Consider the following 14,735-nt stretch of genomic DNA (forward strand, 5'->3'; position numbering starts at 1 on the left):
AGAATAAGCTCGACAAATATCTAAGCTGCATCCCAGACCATCCAAGATTGGAGGATGCAAAATATACCGGAAGATGTACTAGGACAAGACGTCCTATGCGCTATCCAGTAACATTGGCTCTTGATTTCGTGGTAGCTCTTTGAAGCTGAAAGAATACATTTTAGCCTTGGTTTTCCGCTCAGCTGCATCGATGTCTTTTTAGTCTGAGATCAGCGAAGTTTGCAAAGCTTTTGTGCAATTTGATAAGAAGGGTATTTTATCGCCTATTTCAATAATGCCCGTTATACAGCATATGAATTGAAGCAGCATCATATGACCTCGTTCCCTTGCCCTCAAGAGGTCATATGACCTTGAAGTCGTACATGGTATCTAAAAAGAACTCGTGATGGATTTCCTATTCTTTCTTCCATCTTTGTTTCCACACTTTCCTCCTGTTATACACCTTTAAGACCTTTTTACTCTCAATTTTCCTTACAGCGTTGAATGGCCTCATAGGTCCCACCGCTTGTCCTTTGGCCTAAATTCTATATTTTGTTTACATAATGACTGACAGGGAAGTTGTTACTAATCATTCAAGATTTCTTAGCCTGATTTCTCTTGTCTAGGAGGAGTTCCTTAGGGTCAGTGCTGAATGCCATATTGTTATCATTTATTGTAATTGGAATATCCTTAATTATATACTTGCCATATACAAAAACCCATTTTGCAGCGCCAGGTTACGTTTATCTATCATTCAGCCAATACAGTTTGTTTCCAGAATCGTTAATTATCCAGTCTATGAATTAAACGTTTTTCAATTTTTTATTTTATTCTCGACTAATGTATGACACTAAAAATCACCGTCTGCTTTTCTCACTGTCGTAATATATTTCGAATAATAGTTAATATCAGGTTATCATAACAGTTAATATCTGGAACGTTGCATAATTATACTCCACTTCGCATTTTTTCATTCACTTCATTAGCCCTATTGTCCAGGAATCTTTAAATTTTCAAATATTAGAGACACAATAGTGTTTTAAGTTTTCAGTTATTCGTGTACAGAGTAATTCCTTATGGGAAGAACTCTGTTGAATTTTGATTATAAACTAAGGTAATACTTAAATTTTCCATTACTTATCTTTAATGAGGTATTTAAAAAGATATGGACCCTTCAGAATTAAGTGTTAAATCCATATTCCATATGATCCCAATGTTTTTATTTGTATGATCTTGTCTGTCAAAATAATAAAAAAAAACAGATATTATAGGAAATCTTAAATGCATGCAGTGTGTTCTTGCGGTCACTTCAAGAAAGAGGAGAAGGAGGTTACTGGTTCATGTCCACTCAAGGGAGGGGGAGGGGCCAGTTTGGGTTTGTGGGGTCGGGGGGTCGTAACCGGGAGGGGCTGTGGGTGCCCATCCCTCCCAGTCAGTAAGAGGGGAATGAGTCGTAAGTGAGAGGCGGGACACAGGCCTCCTATATAAACACCACTTTGAACTGGAGTAAGCATTCTACTCGACCGATCGACATCGTAAACATGATTTCGGTAAGGAAGTCAACAGTTTAATATATATATATATATATTATAGATATATATATATATATATATATATATATATATATATATATATATATAGAGAGAGAGAGAGAGAGAGAGAGAGAGAGAGAGAGACCTTACCTTACAGACCTTACATTTCGTTCGGGGTGCCCCAGGTCCCTCAGTGTGAGGCGCCTCTAATGTCTACCAGAGAGTTGCTAGTACATCTTCCGGTATATTTTGCATCTTCCAATCTTGGATGGTCTGGGATGCAGTTTAGATATTTGTCGAGCTTATTCTTAACATCTACGCTCACTCCTGATATATTCCTCAGATGAGCTGGCAACGCATTGAATAGACGCTGCATTATCGATGCTGGTGCGTAGTGGATTAATGTCCTGTGTGCTTTCCTTATTTTCCTGGTATAGTTTTGGGCACTATTAATCTACCTCTGCTTGCTCTTTCTGATATTTTTAGTTCCATGATATTTTCTGTTATTCCTTCTATCTGTTTCCATGCCTGAATTATCATGTAGCGTTCTCTTCTCCTTTCTAGACTATATAATTTTAAGGATTGTAGTCTTTCCAGTAGTCTAGGTCCTTAACTTCTTCTATTCTAGCTGTTAAAGGACCTTTGTACACTCTCTATTTGTGCAATATCCTTTTGATAGTGTGGGTACCATATCATATTGCAATATTCAAGTGGACTACGAACATATGTTTTATAAAGCATAATCATGTGTTCAGCTTTTCTTGTTTTGAAGTGCCGTAACAACATTCCCATTTTTGCTTTACATTTTGCCAACAGAATTGCTATTTGATCATTGCATAACATGTTCCTATTCATCATCACACCAAGGTCTTTAACTGCTTCCTTATTTGTGATTGTCTCATTATTAGGTCCCCTATATGCATATAGCTTTCCTTCTCTGTCTCCATAATTTATTGATTCAAATTTATCAGAGTTAAATACCATCCTATTTTACCTCTGCCCAATCATATACTTTGTTAAGCGGTCTCTTTGTAGAGCGTTCCTATCTTCATCACAAGTAATTTCTCTACTTATTCCTGTGTCATCAGCGAAACTACTCACTACCGAATCCTTAACATTACTGTCTATGTCTTCAATCATAATAACAAACAATATTGCAGCTAGCACCGTACCTTGTGGCACACCGGATATTACTTGGTTTCATCCGATTTCTCATCGTTTGCAATAAACTATCTGTTTTCTGTGTTGTGTAAAAATTCTTTTAACCATCTTCCTACTTTATGTACGATATTGTGTTTTCTAATTTTCTTTGCTAATATATTATGGTCTACTTTGTCAAAAGCTTTTGCAAAGTCTAAATAAACCACATCTGTTTCATTTCCGCTTTTCATATTTTTGAATATGTTCTCACGGTGGACTAACAGTTGGGCGTTTGTGTACTTTTTCCGGGTACGAAACCGGTGTTGTCCTATATTAAACAAATTATTTTTTATTAAATTTGTTTCATAATATTTTTCTTCATTACCCTTTCTACACTTTCATAACCTATGTGGGATGTTAGACTCACAGGCCTATAATTACTTGCCTCTAGTCCTTGATCCACTTTTGAAAGTAGGGGTGATATATTGCTAATTTGTGCTCATCATAAATCTTGCCTGTATCTACACTTTGTCTTAATAATATTGCAAGTGGCTTTGCGATAGAATGAACTACTTTCTTTAACAAATAGCAGGGACTCCATCCGGCCCTGCAGCAGCTCCATTTTTAATTTCATTAATTGCCTGCACAATATCAGCTTCATTAATTTCTATGTCAGCTAAATATTCACTATTTTCTTGCCCTTACTTCTATATCATTATCTTCATTATCTATTCTAGGGGTGAATTCTCTCTTATATCGTTCTGCCAGTATGTTGCAAATTTCCTTTTTTTCATTTGTTAATCTCCCTTCAATTCTCAGAGGGCCATATTTCTATTCTTCTTTTTTTTTATTCATCTTCTTCGCATATGAGTATAATAGTTTGGGGTTTTGCTTGATATTTAATAGGGTTTTTTCTTCCAAGTCCCGTTTTTTCATTTTCTTTTGATTGTATAATCTTTTGTTCTGCATTTTCTATCTTACTTTTTAGTTCTATAACTTTCCATGCATTTTTTTCTTTTGCAAGACCTTTTTTTTCCACTTTCTGATTTTCTGGAACAAGATCCTTCTGTCTCCTTGGTATGCATGAATGATGTTTACTTTTCTTCTTCGGTATATATTTTTCCACTATTTTCTCCAATATATATAATATCTCCGTATTTACCGTTATGTCATCACTTACGAAAATGTTATCCCAATCTTTGTTTAATTCTTCATTAATTTCTGACCATTTTTATATTTTTACTGTAGAAGTTGTATTTTCCATATCCTTTCCCACTTTTTCATTTCTTGCTTATCTCTATTTTCACTTGCTTTGGAATGAACTGTTAATTCTATGACATTATGGTCTGAAATACTCGCATTATAAACTATTATTTCTTTAACATAATTCATCTCGTTCACAAATACTAGGTCTAAAGTATTTTCCTTTCTTGTTGGCAGGTGATTTTATTTGTTGAATGTTGTATTCTAGTAGCATATCTAATAGCTTTTCAAATTGCCTCGTATCTTCTGCACTACTATTACTCTCTTTTTTATATGTATAAGTACAACCACAATCTCCTATTCGTTCTTTCCATTCTACGAAAAGGAAAGTTGAAGTCACCAGATAGAGAATAGTCCAGTCCTTGTGATTTCTACATATATCATCCAATTTTTCAATTATTAAGTCAAACTCTTTAGTATTAGGAGGTCTATATATTACTATGTTCATCAATTTTTCAGATTCAAATTCTACCGCTATTAGTTCACTTCTGAGTTACTATATTTCTCATATATTTTTCCTTGTTTTTTGTCTTTCCCATATATTGCGGTTCCCCGGCCCCTTGATTCCTATTTTTTCTATCTGATCTATAAGTTTGGAACCCTTTTATTTGATCATCATTCCCAGTCTCTTGGGATACCAGGTTTCACTTATATTCATTATATCTATTTTCTTTTCATTTTGGGTTAGTTCTTCTAAGTACTCTATTTTTCTTTTTGAGTTACTCGTAACTAAACCCTGCGCATTCATCACTATGATGGTTTGCGTGTTTTCCTCCTTCATTTAATACTGGTAGTAATAAGGATTTTCCCATGTCTTTCCTGTTCTGGTATGTTGTTCTTTTTTTCATTTCCAGAAATTCTGACATTAAAAAATCCAACTTTTCCTAATATTTGCTCTTCCTTCATCATAATTATTCATTTTGTGTCTGAATCTGCAATTTTCTCCGTTTCTGCAATATCCTCTTGCATAATAATACAGTATTATCTCTTTGAGTAGAATTTCGGAGCTGATGCTTTTGAAATTTTTTGCTGACACCTCTGCATATCTCAGTTGGTGGTTTGCTTTTCTCTTTTACCTGATATTCTTGATTTCTCTCTTTATTTGTTTCTTTCTTATTTTGGATTTTATTACTTGGTTGGTTATTTATTTGATTATGATTCATGGCTATAAGGGTGCATATATTTGCATTTTTTGTCGACTTACATCCTTTTCTTCTTTTAGGTTTTTACATATTTTTGGATGCAGATCTCTGCAATCATCCCCATATCCATCTAAGTATGCACATTTACCATATATTTCATAGTTTTGACATATCTTAGGACGTTTGTAGTAAACATCTTTCTCCAAATCTGCAATTCCCTCTTTTCAAAAGTTGGCAGATTTTGTCTTTCTTGTCTATTTTTTCCTCTTTCCGTCATTGTGTAGATCTGGGGTAGAGCCTCTTCGGGATTTGCTTTTTCTGTTGTCATATCGTAATTTATTTCTTCGTAGGTATGCTGCTTTATTGCCTCATATGTAGTATCAATGAGTATCTCTGCATCCATACTTTTATCTTGTTCTTTGTTTTCCTTATTTTTTTTCTGTCATTTCATTTTTGTTTACTTCTCTTCCGTTTTCCTCTTCTTCTTTTTCTTCTTCTTCTTCCTCTTCCTCTTCTTCTTCATCCTCAACTATTTGTACATTCAATCTTGATTTAATAACATTGTCTATCCATGATAGACATGTTGAACAAAAAATTCTTGTATCTTTTCTCAAATCTTGTATTACCTCAGCACACTGTGGATGGGTGGGGCGGAATGTTGCATGCAGCACATTTTCTGATTAGGTTTTGTGGATTGACTATGCTATACCAAACCTTACACAGTTTGCATGCTTTTTGGCATTCTTTTTCCTAATGCATCAATTAGGATATTCACAAGATTCACCTTATTCATTTTCTTTGTCGGAATATGTTGGTTTATGTATATTTTCTTTATGAGTCTCTTGACCACTTGGATTTTATTTGGAACTTCTTCAATTTTTTCAAGATGTTTTCATTAGATTTGTTCCAGTTTGAAGGATTATATCCTTCTAATATATCTATGAATGCTTTTGTATCTTTTGGTTAGGACTGTTGCTGATTTCATAGATGAGAAATGCCAGTTCCCTTCCTGCTACCTCATCGTATTGCGAATCTGCTAAACACGCCAAATTACGCCACCTCTTCCCGCAGTTGGAACTTACTGCCATCTTGTTCTGATTTATAGTATTACACTTGATAAACTAACTTAGAAGACGCTTATCCTACTATTTTCACACTAATCTTATCACTGATAGTTCACGAACACTTCTAGATATTTCTCGAAATTCTAGTCGTATGTTAAACTTGTGATATCTGTTGATTAATCTGACTTCACGCGGGTACGTCTCACCAAGCAAGATGGCTACTACGAGGAGTAGAGAGAGAGAGAGAGAGAGAGAGAGAGAGAGAGAAAGTAACTTTAAAGAGGTCATCCAAAAAAATATGCTACAGTTAGATTATTCAAGAAAACATACTATTCATTATATTCAGCAAAAGAATCTAAAACATAAATGAAATCTGAAAACATTTTTTGTGGTGATGTTTTATATCCTCGTAGATCATTAAATAAGTTTCTATTTCTATTTCCTCCAAGAAACTGCTTGTGTGTTTGTTATTGGGAGCAGTCAATGCTGTCCCTCAGGGGTATGGGGCCCCTCCCCCTCCATCCTACAGCGCATCCCGGTGGTCCCTCGGGTCCCGTGGTTCCTATTCTCGTCGACGTTCGCGAGGGACCTGATGCTGCTAGGTCCTACAACTTCAACTTCGAAACTGGGGATGGTGGCATCAGCCGTCATGAGCAAGGCGCCCCTCAGGGGCCCGAAGGAGCAGTGGCTGCCCAGGGAGGCTGGAGGTAAGGACAAGTATTTATTCAGTGATTCCAGCTAGATATTATACTGAATATATTGCCCTGAGTATATATATAAGAAATGACTTCTGATGAAGACAATGCTTAGATATTTATTTTTCCTTTTATATTTCCAGCTTCACCTTCCCCGACGGCACCCCGGGAGTCTTCAACTTCGTAGCTGATGGCAGTGGTACCGCGTCGAGTCTGACCTCCTGCCCACTACCCCAACCCCCTCGCCCAGCCCACGCCATCGCGCCCAGAATTCGAATTTCAGCTGCTCAGCAGGCCGCTGCTGAAGCTGCGGGAGGAGCCCGTCCCCAGTACAGTGCTCCACCTCCAGCTCCTAGTCAGGGCTACAGCTTTTAAGCCTGAGCTCCATTCCAGCCTCTCTTGGCAGAGGGAATCAGCATTATTCTCTCGTGACCACTTTTTGTTCTATGTATATGCTTATTTATATAGTTCCTGTTGATATCTCGTTTGTAAATAAAGGTTTACTACTTGAATTTCCGTTTCATATCTCCTTTCACACCAAGACCAACAGGATCCCAGATCCTTTTTTCTAGTAGAAAATGGATGAAGGGTTCTTGAGACCCTTTTTCAAATAGAAAATGGATTGGGGGGAGGGTCTGAGACCCTTATTCTAATAGAAATTGGATTAGAAAATGGATTCGGGGTTTCTGAGACGGATTAGGGGTTCATGAGACACTTTTTCTAATAGAAAATGGATTAGAGGTTTATGAGACCCTTATTTTTATAGAAAATGAATTAGGGGTTCCTGAGACCCTATTTCTTATAGGAAATGGATTCGGGGTTCCTGAATTATCCTAATAATATTTTTCATTAACTGAAGATTTCTTAGCATCGCTTTACATCTGGAAGAAGGACGTGGGCTTCTTTATAGAAACATTTTGACTCGACAGCTTTTCTAAGATTTTCTTTATGTATATTTCAATTTAAACACGTTATAGGGGTTGCATTGCATTATATTAGTTACTTTGACTACTCCAAAACATATACTACTTTGTCATTTTATTATAAAAGATATCATTGTTAGTTAGATTTTGTTAAACGTCTTTTTTGAAGTATTTTTTTTCCCTCAACAGGACACCTAACTTCCTTAGTTAAAATTCGTGAGGTTAGGTTCCACTAGTGGTGGTTTCAATAGATATGATATTCAACACTTCCTTAGTATGGTGAGGAACGTTCCAAGTGAAGAAAAGACAATGATGACTCCCATATGCATTCTTCAGTACTATATATATACACGGAGGACTCACCAGCCACCCAGGAATTCCTCCCTGTACCTCTCCTTGCACACTAAGCCATTCGCATCTCTGTTACCCGTTGCATTTTATTTCTAAGATGTTGAAGCCACACATAACCAAACCAGCTCAAAAACAAGTAGTTTCATCATTTCACATATACCAACCTTTTTACCACTCGTACACATCACCGCGCATCTCACCTTGAATTTTTCTGATACCATAATTGCTATGTAAGCATTTCATAACCGTTACCCTTATACAGAGGAACAACTATTCGCCTTGCCTATGCCTGTTGAACCTTTCCCTCATCCAGAGATACCTTGCACACCTTGGTCAGCCAGTTTTATCACGCTTGCACTGCAGCAACTTACTAGTAATCCCATGAGCTGGTGGCCTTCCATTTTTCTGTACATCCTCAATGTTAACTTCTTCAACCCTTTTCACTCATTGAACTCTGCCATTTCTCTATAGTTCACAAATATAGATCCTCATTGTACTCCATCTTTATCAAACAGCGTCTTTCCTTTGAAACTTTTTTCGCAGTAAGCCCTACAAACTACTTTTATGTTGTTGTAGTTGTTGTTCTTGTTCTTGTTGGGGGTAGGAAAGCCCTATGGAAGAGTTGAAAAAGGTGTATCGCGTTCAGTTAAATGTACAGGAATTTTAGGATAGGATATGTATGATTTATGTATTAGAATGAAAATGTGAAAATTGAATTATATGCATGTTAAACAATACAGAACAATAATTCCTAATGAAATATAGCTTATTTATTTTAATTTTCGCTGGTGAAACAATGCTCTATTTAACCGTAGATTTTAGCAGGCGCTCTGAGTAAGCTGGAGGTCAGATTACGCCTTTTTTTTTTTTTGAGATCCTTCTGCTCATCAATCTTCTTCATTGCATTTACATTTTGAATATCATGTATGTATCACTATATTGTTTTTATAATTACACACACACACTAAACCAGACCCTCACGTTCGAATCCTGTTTTGGTGAGATGCATTTATGCATTACAGTTCCCCTTTTGTGCAAATTATTCTCAAGATGTAATAATTTCGATATGAAGTGACATATGCGGCTTAATATCTGTAATTATTAATTTTTCAATATCTGATGACTACAGATGAGGTTCGTTTTATATTTAATTATAGATAGTGGATTTGTCTTAACTGTTTGTTATTCCTCATCGAAGGGTTAAAGAAAAGTATGCATCGTAATTAATTGTTTGTGAAAAGGTTAGATATTGATTACGTCAAAATAAAAAAAATGCCGGAAGTTTGCTTGGCAATCAAGTGATCATGTTTCTGTCTATACATTTTGTATTGGCTATTTTTCAATATTATTAAGAAGAGTGCTGGAGTCTTCATGATTTTCCAATTCTTCTTTTCTCTCTGACGAAAGTATTCAATCAAAGTCGGATTGCTGAAAATTGGTTTATAAAAAACAAATTGAATTTTGCGTAGCTTAGAAAAAATACGCTTGAATGCAGTTCGATTTTTCGACGGAACCATCGTCGTACAAAAGATACTTTTGTAGCTTGAAAAGGAAAAATTTTGTAACCTTATATAAGAATGTGAGCACTCTCTCTCTCTCTCTCTCTATTGGCAGAAAGATATAAGAGGGAATTCACCCCTAGAATTGATAATGAAGATAATGATACAGAAGTAAGGGATGAAATTTGAAAATATTGAATAGCAGCATAGATATTAATGAAGCTGATATTGTGCAGGCTATTAATGAAATTAAAAATGGAGCTGCAGCTGGGCCTGATGGTGTCCCTGCTATTTTGTTAAAGAAAGTAGTTCATTCTATCGCAAAGCCACTTGCAATATTATTAAGACAAAGTGTAGATACAGGCAAGATTTATGATGAGCACAAATTAGATATGTTACCCCTACTTTCAAAAGTGGATCAAGACTAGAGGCAAGTAATTATAGGCCTGTGAGTCTAACATCACATATCATGAAAATGTATGAAAGGGTAATGAAGAAAAATATTATGAAACATTTAATGAAAAATAATTTGTTTAATATAGGACAACATGGTTTTGTACCCAGAAAAAGTACACAAACCCAACTGTTAGTCCACCGTGAGAACGCATACAAAAATATGAAAAGTGGAAATGAAACATGTGGTTTATCCAGACTTTGCAAAAGCTTTTGACAAGGTAGATCATAATATATTAGCGAAGGAAATTAGAAAACATAATATAGTGGATTAAATAGGAAGATGGTTAAAAGAATTTTTGCACAACAGAAAACAGATAGTTATTGCAAACGATGAGAAATCGGATGAAGCTAAGGTAATATCCGGTGTGCCACAAGGTACGGTGTTAGCTGCTTTACTGTTTGTTATTATGATTGCAGACATAGACAGTAATGTTAAGGACTTGGTAGTGAGTAGTTTCGCCGATGACACAAAAATAAGTAGAGAAATTACTTGTGATGAAGATAGGAACGCGCTACAGAGACCTTAACAAAGTATATGATTGAGCAGAGGTAAATAAGATGGTATTTAACTCTGATAAATTTAAATCAATAAATTATGGAGACAGAGAAGGAAAGCTATATGCATACAGGGGACCTAATAATGAGACAATCACAAATAAGGAAGCAGTTAAAGACCTTGGTGTGATGTTGAATAGGAACATGTTATGCAATGATCAAATAGCAATTCTATTGGCAAAATGTGAAGCAAAAATGGGAATGTTGTTACGGCACTTCAAAACAATAAAAGCTGAACACATGATTATGCTTTATAAAACATATGTTCGTAGTCCACTTGAATATTGCAATATGATATGGTACCCACATTATCAAAAGGATATTGCACAAATAGAGAGTGTACAAAGGTCCTTTACAGCTAAAATAGTAGAAGTTAAGGATCTTGACTACTGGGAAAGACTACAATTTTTTAAATTATATAGTCTTTAAAGGAGAAGAGAACGCTACATGATAATTCAGGCATGGAAACAGATAGAAGGATTAGACGAAAACATCATGGAGCTAAGAATATCAGAAAGAGCAACCAGAGGTAGATTAATAGGGCCCAAAACTATACCAGGAAATATAAGGAATGCACACACGATATTAATCCACTACGCACCAGCATCGACAATGCAGCGTCTATTCAATGCGTTGCCAGCTCATCTGAGGAATATATCAGGAGTGAGCGTTGATGTATTTAAGAATAAGCTCGACAAATATCTGAGCTGCATCCCAGACCATGCAAGATTGGAAGATGCAAAATATACCGGAAGATGCACTAGCAACTCTCTGGTAGACATTAGAGGTGCCTCACACTGAGGGACCTGGGGCAACCCGAACAAGATGTAAGGTCTGTAAGGTCTCTCTCTCTCTCTCTCTCTCTCTCATACAGTTTTGTTAATTGAATAAAAGGACTTCTGCCTATAACATGTGAATTAAAAAAAACTTCTGCCCTAAGGATGTTAGCTAAATATCTCTCTCTCTCTCTCTCTCTCTCTCTCTCTCTCTCTCTCTCTCTCTCTCTCTCTCGTGAAGAATTTAATATTGAAACTGATAACTTTTGCCTACATTCCAGTGAGTAAGTAATTGCGTGCACCTCAAACTGTCCTTGATTTTCTACACAGTGTCAACGAAAATTAAGAATAAATATTTAGAGGGGTCAGCGAATGCAAGAATATATTTTAAATGCTAGCCATTTCAGCTGACGCTTAAGATATATTTTAAGTGCTAGCCATTTAAGTTGACGCCTTTGGAGAGCTGACCCAAATAATTGTGTTTGGGTTTGTGTTTATGGGGTTGTAAATGCGCGGTTGGTAGGCGCCAGTGACCTGGGAATGAAGTTAGAGCGAGAGAAGGGCACTAAAGGGCACTGCCCAACCAGCCCCTCCATTTAAACCGAGGCCGATGGTGTGATTTCATTTCCACACGATTTATTATCCCCTTCAGCCGTCAACTGCTTCATGGGATATTTACTAGATGATATAGGCATTCTCCAGTTCTCTCTCTCTCTCTCTCTCTCTCGTCTCGTGTGTAGGCCACCCCTGATACCATAGATCTGACTGATATAGATTAAATTTCTCTCTCTCTCTCTCTCTCTCTCTCTCTCTCTCTCTCTCTCTCTCTCTTCTCGTCTAGGCCCTGATACCATAGGTCTGACTGATATAGATTAAATTCTCTCTCTCTCTCTCTCTCTCTCTCTCTCTCTCTTCTCTCTCTCTCTCTCTCTCTTCTCGTCTAGGCCCTGATACATATGTCTGACTGATATAGATTAAACAAATTCTTCTCTCTCTCTCTCTCTCTCTCTCTCTCTCTCTCTCTCTCTCTCTCTCTCTCTCGCTTCTCGTCTAGGTCCTAATACCATAGGTCCTTACCTTACAGACCTTACATCTTGTTCGGGTTGCCCCAGGTCCCTCAGTGTGAGGCACCTCTAATGTCTACCAGAGAGTTGCTAGTACATCTTCCGGTATTTATTTTTTTGCATCTTCCAATCTTTGGATGGTCTGGGATGCAGTTTAGATATTTGTCGAGCTTATTCTTAAAACACATCTACGCTCACTCCTGATATATTCCTCAGATGAGCTGGCAACGCATTGAATAGACGCCTGCATTATCGATGCTGGTGCGTAGTGGATTAATGTCCGTGTGCTTTCCTTATTTTTCCTGGTATAGTTTTGGGCACTATTAATCTACCTCTGCTTGCTCTTTCTGATATTTTTAGTTCCATGATATTTTCTGCTATTCCTTCTATCTGTTTCCATGCCTGAATTATCATGTAGCGTCTCTTTCTCCTTTCTAGACTATATAATTTTAAGAATTGTAGTCTTTCCCAGTGCTCAAGGTCCTTAACTTCTTCTATTCTAGCTGTAAAGGACCTTTGTACACTCTCTATTCGTGCAATATCCTTTTGATAGTGTGGGTACCATATCATATTGCAATATTCAGTGGGACTACGAACATATGTTTTATAAAGCATAATCATGTGTTCAGCTTTCTTGTTTTGAAGTGCCGTAACAACATTCCCATTTTTGCTTTACATTTTGCCAACAGAGTTGCTATTTGATCATTGCATAACATGTTCCTTTCATCATCACACCAAGGTCCTGTTAACCTGCTTCCTTATTTAGTGATTGTTTCTCATTATTAGGTCCCTTATATGCATATAGCTTTCTTTCTCTGTCTCCATAATTTATTGATTCAAATTTATCAGAGTTAAATACCATCCTATTTACCTCTGCCCAATCATATACTTTGTTAAGGTCTCTTTGTAGAGCGTTTCCTATCTTCATCACAAGTAATTTCTCTACTTATTCTTGTGTCATCTGCGAAACTACTCACTACCGAATCCTTAACATTATTGTCTATGTCTTCAATCATAATAACAAACAGTAAAGCAGCTAACACCGTACCTTGCGGCACACGGATATTACCTTGGCTTCATCCGATTTCTCGTCGTTTGCAATAACTATCTGTTTTCTGTTGTGTAAAAATTCTTTTAACCATCTTCCTACTTTATCCACGATGTTGTGTTTTCTAATTTTCTTCGCTAATATATTATGGTCTACTTTATCAAAAGCTTTTGCAAAGTCTAAATAAGCCACATCTGTTTCATTTCCGCTTTTCATATTTTTGAATATGTTCTCACGGTGGACTAACAGTTGGGTTTGTGTACTTTTTCCGGTACGAAACCATGTTGTCCTATATTAAACAAATTATTTTTTATTAAATGTTTCATAATATTTTTCTTCATTACCCTTTCATACACTTTCATATGTGATGTTAGACTCACAGGCCTATAATTACTTGCCTCTAGTCTTGATCCACTTTTGAAAGTAGGGGTAATATATGCTAATTTGTGCTCATCATAAATCTTGCCTGTATCTACACTTTGTCTTAATAATATTTGCAAGTGGCTTTGCGATAGAATGAACTACTTTCTTTAACAAAAAAAATAGCAGGAATTCCATCAGGCCCTGCAGCAGCTCCATTTTTAATTTCATTAATAGCCTGCACAATATCAGCTTCATTAATATCTATGTCAGCTAAATATTCACCTATTTTCATCCCTTACTTCTATATCATTATCTTCATTATCTATTCTAGGGGTGAATTCTCTCTTATATCGTTCTGCCAGTATGTTGCAAATTTCCTTTTTTTCATTCGTTAATCTCCCTTCAATTCTTAGAGGGCCTATTTCTATTCTTCTTTTATTCATCTTCTTCGCATATGAGTATAATAGTTTGGGATTTTGCTTGATATTTAATAGGGTTTTTTCTTCCAAGTCCCGTTTTTTTTCATTTTCTTTTGATTGTATAATCTTTTTTGTTCTGACAAATTTTCTATCTTACTTTTTAGTTCTATAACTTTCCATGCATTTTTTTTTTTTTTTTTTTTTTTGCTAGACCTTTTTTCCACTTTCTGATTTTTGTTTTTCTGGAACAAGATCCTTCTGTCTCTTGGTATGCATGACTGATGTTTACTTTTCTTCTTCGGTATATATTTATCCACTATTTTCTCTAATATTTTATATAATATCTCCGTATTTACCTTTATGTCATCGCTTACGAAAATGGTATCCCAATCTTTGTTTAATTCTTCATTTATTTCTGACCATTTTATATTTTTACTGTAGAAGTTGTATTTTCCATATCCTTCCC

General features: G+C 36.1%; 1 long non-coding RNA gene across 1 annotated transcript; it reads left to right on the plus strand.

Annotated features, from left to right (window-relative positions):
- Window positions 1-1,468: 1,468 nt before the first annotated feature.
- LOC135197557 (uncharacterized) lies at window positions 1,469-7,063 on the plus strand. The gene is made up of 3 exons (XR_010310599.1): window positions 1,469-1,529; window positions 6,570-6,827; window positions 6,959-7,063. It is a non-coding gene; the product is annotated as an uncharacterized LOC135197557 (long non-coding RNA).
- The last annotated feature ends 7,672 nt before the right edge of the window (window positions 7,064-14,735 follow it).

This window comes from Macrobrachium nipponense, chromosome 21, assembly GCF_015104395.2.
Source record: "Macrobrachium nipponense isolate FS-2020 chromosome 21, ASM1510439v2, whole genome shotgun sequence".
NCBI classification, from domain to species: domain Eukaryota; kingdom Metazoa; phylum Arthropoda; class Malacostraca; order Decapoda; family Palaemonidae; genus Macrobrachium; species Macrobrachium nipponense.